The sequence below is a fragment of the Thermobia domestica genome, chromosome 12 (assembly GCF_964235325.1).
Source record: "Thermobia domestica chromosome 12, izTheDome1.hap1.1, whole genome shotgun sequence".
NCBI lineage: Eukaryota > Metazoa > Arthropoda > Insecta > Zygentoma > Lepismatidae > Thermobia > Thermobia domestica.
The window spans coordinates 64123146-64131700 of NC_137465.1; the positions used below are offsets into that span (position 1 = coordinate 64123146).

The window sequence follows — 8555 nt, forward strand, 5'->3', positions numbered from 1 at the left end:
AAATTAGCATAATGTATGCAAAACAGATTAAAGTGGCGAGAACAAAATCTTATAAAAATCGTCATAAAGATAATTGGTTATTTCTACAGTTCCACACTGAGAAAAATCCGTTATCCGGACAGCGGTATGTTGTACAAATATATGGAATCCTTACGTTTAGTACGGAAATCTGTATGGAGCATACGTTATCCATATACTACATAATTACTGCCTTTTTCTCACTTAGATATTACATCATGTTGCTGCAGGATGTCTGACATCGAACAAACTTCCGTATATTACATATGTATACGTATATTATATACGTCAGCTATATATTTCATACATCCATCTGTATGTGAGATTCTGACCGCCCATGGACAGTTCTTTCTTTCATCATGAGTGACGTCACTGAACAAAGAACAACTGTCGTTTTCTTGCGGGTCGGTTTATGCATATCGTGTCACGGCGTGGGAGGTCGTAACACCCTTCATTCTATATCTTCTACTTTATACTTTTAATACTTTACTACGTAACACGATCTTATTAATTTATTATACGCTTCATATATTTACTAACTATCCAACGATATTTGTTGCCTCGGGCATTAAATTGGTGAAGAAGAAGAAGAAGAAGAAGAAGAGTCATTTACTGAACTAGGTTTGTTTACAGCTAAAAAGAACAAAGGAAGGAAACAAAAGCCTGAGTAAGTACAATAGTTAACTATAACATTAATTAAATATTCCTTTAATTACCGATTACTTTAGTATAACTCTCTTTAAGCTTAATAAATCACTAACATGTTAACGTGACTTCTGGTTGCAACTCTTCCTATTTTAACCCGTTAGTTAAGAAGAAAGAATGGGCGAATCTGAATTTTGAGAATTCTTTGAACATTGGCGCTTATAAACTTTTTCTACATTTCAAGGTGCACAAAGTAAATGTTGTGTTGTGTTTATTTATTTCTTTTTAGACGGTCCCTTCCTCGGAGGAGAATTACTATAACATAGAGTAAATCTCATAACTTCATAACATGTTTGCTTAGAAACCGTGTTCAGCGCGAATATCGTCTTCGTGTAGTCTAAAAGACTGTTAGCCATTTTTGCTAGAATATTTTCACATAAAGCTTTTTGTTTAACGTCCTGCGATTATCCACCAAGGTGATGATGAGATAGGTGATAATGGTTGCAAAAAGAAAGTGGGGTGGAACGGAAGAATCTTAAGAGTAATCACGCACACAGTGTTTGCCCACCAAAAGCTCACTTGACAGTAGCTGGAATCGACCCATGGACCCAAGGCGTCAGAGGTGAGAACTCTACCGGGTCCAAGATTTGTTTCGTGAAACATTGTGAAGGGAGGGAATCAATTTGTAAAAATAGTCGAGTAGCACAGAGAGTTAAGGCACCAAATGTGATGGGGCGGAAATTATTATCAGTCAACTTTACTTAGTTTTACTATGCATGCAAATTTACTAGCTTATCTGACGTACTTGTAAGCGCGTAACATTCCAGTTTTTGACGTTTCAAATCTGAAAATATTATGTTGATAGGTTTTCGTGATAAATACTTTCAATATAGAAAAGTAATTCACGTGAAATATATTTACGACGTTAGACGGTCTGTTACTTACAACTCATGGTTTATAAAAGGTATAAATAATACAATGTATATATGTACTGTATGCTGTACACTTATAACATGAAAAAAAGTTTGCAATTTTATTAATAGAGGCCATGATGGATTAGTGGTAAGGCCTTTACCTCTGGCACATGGGGTCCTTGGTTCGATCCCAACTCGCGCCAAGTGAGCTTTGTGGTGGACAAATGTCGTGTGCATGTTTTTTCTCGGGGTTCTCCCGTTTCCACCCACTTTCTTCATTCCACCATTTCACTCATCTCTCATCATCACTGTCTCCTTTAGCCTAGCCAGCATAAACGTGGGATGTAAAACTTAGAGATTTCATTTCATTTCATTTTCGAAGTAGTGACTTCGACTTTATTCAGCGGGGGTGGGGGCGGTGGCTCAGTGGTAGAGTGTTCACCTCCGGTGCTTGGGGACCCTGGTTCGATCTCAGCTCGCGTCGAGTGGACTTTGTGGTGGACAAACACCGTGCTCTTGGTTTCTCTCGGGGGTTCTCCCGTTTCCTCCCACTTTCTTCATTCCACCATTTCACTCATTTCTCATTATTGCCGTCTCCTTTAGCCTAACCGGCATATTCCTGGGGCGTTAAACTTAAAGATTTCATTTCATTTCATTTTATTCAGCGGAAAGTCAAAGTTTGGTTTGGAAAAAATCATCGAAATTTATTTTATTTCTTCGGAAAATTCGATTACGTCATTTACGTGTTTTAGTTCTTCTAATGTCCTTTTAACACGCAACCACCGAGTTATGTCACTGCTTGTGAAGTATTGCTTAAATTGGAGCTTTTGTACGGGGCAACTGTAGTTGCTTCCTCTAAAACAGTCGCCGCCACCGTTAGCTTTAGAACAACTGTCTCGAGCAACTCTTCGTACCCGGCAGTCGTGAAGAAGCATTGTGTTAAATGGAAGGATTCGTACGGGGACACGGCAGTTGACGCCACCGTACAAGCTTCCAATGTACCTTTTTTTTAAAAAAAAAAAATCTTAGTTGGAGTACTGATCACAGGCGAAAAAAGCGGAATTGTTTATCACTTTATTTTACGTCACATACTGGAGTTCTCCGATGTCTTAAAACAACTATAGACTATTCCTATATTCTATATATATTACAATGCAGTATCATCCCTGTGATGAACGCATAAGATACCAGGATTACATTGTTGCCTTCTTTATATTTATACCATCTTCCAAATTACGTTTATAATACTGATCTTTCTGTAATACAACGTGCCCATGGAAGCTAACTAGTCGTCTATTACGTTTTGTTTTATGTATATGAAGCATACATATTAATCATCCGATTTGCAGCCACCTCTAAAGCATTTCTGGATGTATGTTATTATTATTATTGAGTTGAGTTGATTTTGAGTTTAACGTCCCTTTAAGCAGCGAGGATATATGAGACGGGACCTACTGATTAACGTGGAATTCGAACCACATGAACTCCTGCCAAGAATCGAATCCGGGTCTCTCATGCCAAAGGCGCGTACGCTAACCGCTTAACCACGAAGAAACTCATTATTATTATTATTATTATTATTATTATTATTATTATTATTATTATTATTATTATTATTCAACCACTAAAGAAAGAAGCAAAGGAGGAAAATATGTTGTTGACCAAACCAAACATACATCGATGGGATTCAGGAGCGTCATTTCAGATTTTGCTTGGGGGGGGGTAAGACCTCTTGATATAAGTAAAATTTTGCGTTTTCTTACTGATTTAATACTATCCTATTGATAAAATCTATATAAATCTCAATCTCAGGGGCGCAATTGCCCCTCCCTGCCCTCTCTAAATGACACCCCTGATGGGATTCCTCATGGCCAAGTAGTTAGAACTTCGCTGCCTATGCAGAACAGGTTTGATTCTCGATGGTAGGTACTGTGGTTTGAGAAATGAAATGAATTGAAATGAAATCTTTCAGTTTAACGTCCCATACTTATGTCCGCTAGGGTAAGGGAGACGATGATCAAAGTAAGTGAATGATGATGGAAGAATTGATGGAATGAGAATGTTGGAGGGAAAGGAGTACCCCGAGAAAATCCACGCACACGATGTTGCCCACCCCAAACTTACTTGGTCGAGGATCGAACAAGGGACCTCACGCCGCAGAGATAAGGATCTACCACTGAGCCACCGTGCTCTCTAATGTGGTTTGAATGAAAGCTACGGATCTACGTCTAATATAGCCTAGTAGCCTCGGTGCTGTATCTTTGAAAATGAAATGAAATCTTTAAGTTTAACGTCCCACGGTTATGCCGGTTAGGCTAAAGGAGACGGTGATAATGAGAAATGAGTGAAATGGTGGAATGAAGAAAGTGGGAGGAAACGGGAGAACCCCGAGAAAACCCACGAGCACGGTGTTTGTCCACCACAAAGTCCACACGGCGCGAGCTGGGATCGAACCAGGGACCCCAAGCACCGGAGGTGAACGCTCTACCAATGAGACACCGCGCCGCCTGCTGTATCTTTCCATGTATATCTTGTGTACTAACAACCCAGTCCCACAACAGAAAAAATACGTGGGTATTGAAAGGTTTAAAAAACAACAGAGAAAACAAGTAATATATCAGTGTCTGCTATCAGTTGCTTAACGTAAAAAGCATTTTTTTTTTTATTTCCATTGCCCAATAGTAAAATTGCCCGTAGGGGTTACTAACTGGTGGATCCTTTTCATTGGTAGCATTAGCGGGCGGGTTGTCATTATTTTTGTAATACCCAGAATTCAGTAGCATAGAAGCGACTTAGCTTCGTCTTGGCTTGACATTTGATGTGCAAAATTAGTATAAGAAGGAGAGTGGAAGCATTTTTGATCGTGGTCACTCACCTAGGATTTCAAGTAAGTTGGTTTTCCTGCACTAGAAGATCTACTACTTTACATTTCAATTAGTTTTGTTTTACTTTCACCTCAGTGCTGCGAGATTCCGTAAGCTCGTTTGTTTTTTATTTACGTAAATGTATGAAGGTATGTTTATAGAAGTAGCAGTTTGTGTAGACTACGTTAATCTTTCTTTTCTTTTCTTTTTTTTTTTTTTAAAGTTTAATGTCCCACGATTATGCACTGGGGCTGAGGGAGACTGATTATGAAATGAATGATTATGTTGGAATAACGAAAGTGGGAGGAAACGAGAGAACTCTGTGGAAAAAAGGGCCATGGTGTTTGTTCATCACAAAGCACTTGGGAACAGTGTAGACCTATTTATTCCGTTAAGCCCCAATAGCTCTTCAACTTTGACAGTAATTACGGGGAAGGTTCTAGAATGCTGGTGCGCATATATAAGTAAAGAGAGTTGGTACCCAGGATGGTTACTTTCTTCATCAAAGCTCAATATTCAATTCACATAGTAATGCCAAGTGAGCGATAGCGAGTCAAGATTACTTAGTAGTCAGGGTGATTATTTTACTACGATTGAGTGGTTCTATTAAAAAGGAAAAAAAAAAAAAAAAAACTGGCATAATTACGTATAAATATATTTTGGTTAGGTTTGCTTAATTTTCGTTCACTGGTAAGAGTGCACTTTGAGCAGAACAAGTGATTTTGGGTATCTTTTAGTTTCTCCCCCAATCCTGCAAATATAAGATCTCCAGTGTTACTTACTAAGGGAAATATAACTGAGCGAGTGACAGCAAGCGAACGGGGTTAGACACCCCGCAGGGCTCGGTTTAGTATTGGTTCCTATGAATGTTCTGTTTAAAGTGCATTTTTACCGGTTCACTTACATAGTAGGTCTGGACCGACGGAGTTTATGGTACTTAACCTTGGAACAAGGATTGAACAGGGAGTAATTCCTCACGTCAGAAGTGACCACACTACCACTGAGCCACCGTGGTCCGAGCTCTCATTTCATAACTTAAATATCATACAATATTGACTGTTGGATTAAGTCATTTGAAATCTTGGAGCATTTTGAAATTACTCAAAGGTGTATATAGGTTGCATAAAATATTTTTTCTTTACGTAAGCAATCGAAAAAAATGTCCTATGTTGGTTGAGGAACGTATCTTCACATAGAGTAGTATAACACGGTCATGTCCGTAGCTAGGATGTAGGCCAGGAGAGAGGGCTTGAGAACCCTTTTTGACCATCTTCAGGCCTTCTTGAAACTTTCAGCTTATTGGTATGTATATATGAAAGTAAAATGAGCTCAAATTAGCTTCCACAAAAAATTAACTCATTCCCTTGCCTTAGTAGTTTGAAATATTAGAAATTAGTAATATAATTTTGAATAGTTAGTGATATGCGATGGTTCTAGCTTATGACGAACTGGTTCCTTGAAATCTCTGGTTAGTTCATATTTGGTCTAGAAAACATAATTTTCAAAATTAAAACATGTTTTCATTGTTTTGGATACATAAATTTGGAATTTAGGTATACATTCCTCCCCTCCCATCTGCGTTAACTTGATATGGAGAGTTGGCGTGTTTGCTATTTGTATTTGTCTTGGCACTTGATTTGGTTACTAAACCATAGTTGAAAGCCATGGGTATGCACGCAAGCCGCCACGAGAGTCTGCAACGGACGTTAAAGCAAATGCCTGACATGGGTTCGAATGCCAGGCAGTTTAATTTCACCTTTCACAGTGAGACTATTGTAGGATTGGACTGGGTTCATATTCTGTGCTTGGTAAAAACGTAAAACAACTGAATTTTAACTTGGACAGATGCTATAGATGTTATGAGACAGAGCATGTTATATATCGATAAGTAATAGTAAAGATATAATGTGGTTACTAACAGCAACGTGAAGACCACATAGTAGTTGGTAACTGTATTTTCATTGTTTTACGAGTGGTGGTTCACGGTATGATAACCAGATTTGATCAATCAAGTACTTGTATTACATTTTATTACGTTACAAGCAGTGGCGGATCTAGCCCGGGTCCGGGGGCGCTAGGCCCCCCAGTTTTTTGAGTGACAGATATAATTTAAGGTATTATTAATATTTCTTTCAAAGTGTATAGTAAACTCATGATATACCTACCATAGTCTGGGTTCTTCCCCCCCCCCCCCAGTTTTTACCTTCTAGATCAGACTCTGGTTACAAGCGGGACGTAAAACTGAAAGATGTTTTACTTTGTTTCCATGCGTTTTCTTTATAGCTGTGCCCAACCTGGGCTAATGCGCCTGCCTGCATTCCCTAATGTCACGAAGATAATTGGGTCTACTTCTTTAGTTGGTATAGTTTAAGGGCACCGTCATAAAAATCGTTCCATGATATTGGTGTGTCCCAGTGGCGTATTTACGATTTTGTTCGGGAGGGGCTTTGTTAACTTTCGGGGGGGGGGCTTTGCCTGGAAATGTGAAAATTCTGCAAGATATTTCATTTACTTTACTAAGTAAGATTTCGGGGAGGGCTTAAGCCCGGAAGCCACCCCCCTAAATACGCCACTGGTGTGCACAGTTCACGATTTCAGATAAACTGCGTTAAATAGCATACTATATACCCTGTTGGCATTTAGAATAAGATTCCTTCTCAATTCTTTACACTAATTTGATTTCTACTATACATTAAATATATTGTTACTTTGTATTTTAGTAGTCTTCCCCACTGGTCTAGTGATTTCCGTGTGGCCTTGCTAAACGTGGCCCCTCGTCCGATTCTCGGTGGGAGAGTGGAAACAAATTACTTCCATAAACGCGTTCACTTCTATTAATTGTCAGTCTCTTTTGGCCTAAGGTCGTAGCTGTGCGACATGAAAAAAGAAAAATAATTTTTAATTCCCTAGTTTTGGTTTTGTGTAGGTCTACTTGCTGGAGTTGAGACCTTCAACGGAACAGTAAGTTATAGAATTTATAACTAGTTTAATCAGTCAGAAATTATTCCGGTTCCTTGAGATTCATTCGGTTATTAGTTTTTCTTCATAGTATTGTTTCACTATTTCTAGAAGGAATTAGGTATTAACAAAGCAACTAATACGCAAAAACTCGCTATGCTAGGCTTTGATTCACTTGAATTATTTCTCCTATTCCGTTTGTGTTTTGATCCCCAGTTGCGCACATTCTAGTGTTTTGTTTTGAGGCCAGGCCCGTAAGTAGAGGGGGAGGCTAGTGGGCAACTGCCCCCTAAACTTTTCATGGCCCCTCCAGACCTCAATACAGAAAACACAATTTAGATATTTGTAAGAGAAGTTTTGATGACTTGCCCCCCTAATATATTCATGGTCCCTCTAAACATATGTGGCTGGTTTCGGGCCTGCTTGAGACTACGTTTACCCTGTTGTATCCAGGTGGGAAGTGCAGTAACTCGAAGGGTTCAAATGAAGCTTCTTACGAGAGGGTGACTTTTCTAGATATACAATCAAAGCTATTTATATCTCAGTGATGCAATACGAGGGTTGCACTGAAAGTTTCGGGAAAATGATAGAACGCAAGAACATGAAAGTGCATTTTTTTTATTGCTTTTGAAAGTACTCCCCATGAATAGCAGTGCATTTTCATGCGATAGAACCAAATCTTGAAACAGGTATGCCACTCCGAGGTTGGTATCTGTGAAACCTGCAGTTTGTATGTCTCGATGGCTTCTTCTGGAGGTGCAAAAGCGCTTCCCACGCAACATGTTCTTTATTGTTGGGAACAAAAAGAAATCACTGGGAACTAAATCAGGGAAATAAGCCGGATGTCATGACTTCGCTTTCCTGGTCCAGAAAATCATTTGTGGCAGCTGCTGTGTGCGAGCTCGTATAGTCGTGTGCAGAATGATACGACGGTTGAACTGTTTGCTCACATTCAGTACTTCTGATAGACATATGGTTGTGTACCATTCTGCATTGACTGTTCTGCAATTCTCCAATGGTACAGTTGCAATATGACCTGATTTACCAAAAACTTATGCAATCGTTTGTTTGGAGGCACAGTGTGCATGAACAACTTTGATTGGTTTAGGTTCTCGCGGAACACCCACACAGCAGATTGTCGCTTTGTTTCCGGTTC

General features: G+C 39.2%; 1 protein-coding gene and 1 long non-coding RNA gene across 3 annotated transcripts in view; both read left to right on the top strand.

Moving 5' to 3' along the window:
* The window catches only part of LOC145665976 (uncharacterized), a 101132-nt gene that overhangs the window by 33450 nt on the left and 59127 nt on the right, over positions 1 to 8555 (top strand). The window lies entirely within an intron of this gene.
* LOC145665720 (uncharacterized) overlaps positions 520 to 8555 on the top strand; it is a 17665-nt gene continuing 9629 nt past the window's right edge. Inside the window, exon 1 of one of the 2 annotated variants that reach the window (XR_014127620.1) lies at positions 520 to 685. This is a non-coding gene — a long non-coding RNA (uncharacterized LOC145665720). Of the gene's footprint in view, positions 686 to 4211; positions 4465 to 8555 lie in introns of those variants that run through there. The other variant, XR_014127619.1, reaches the window with a different exon arrangement.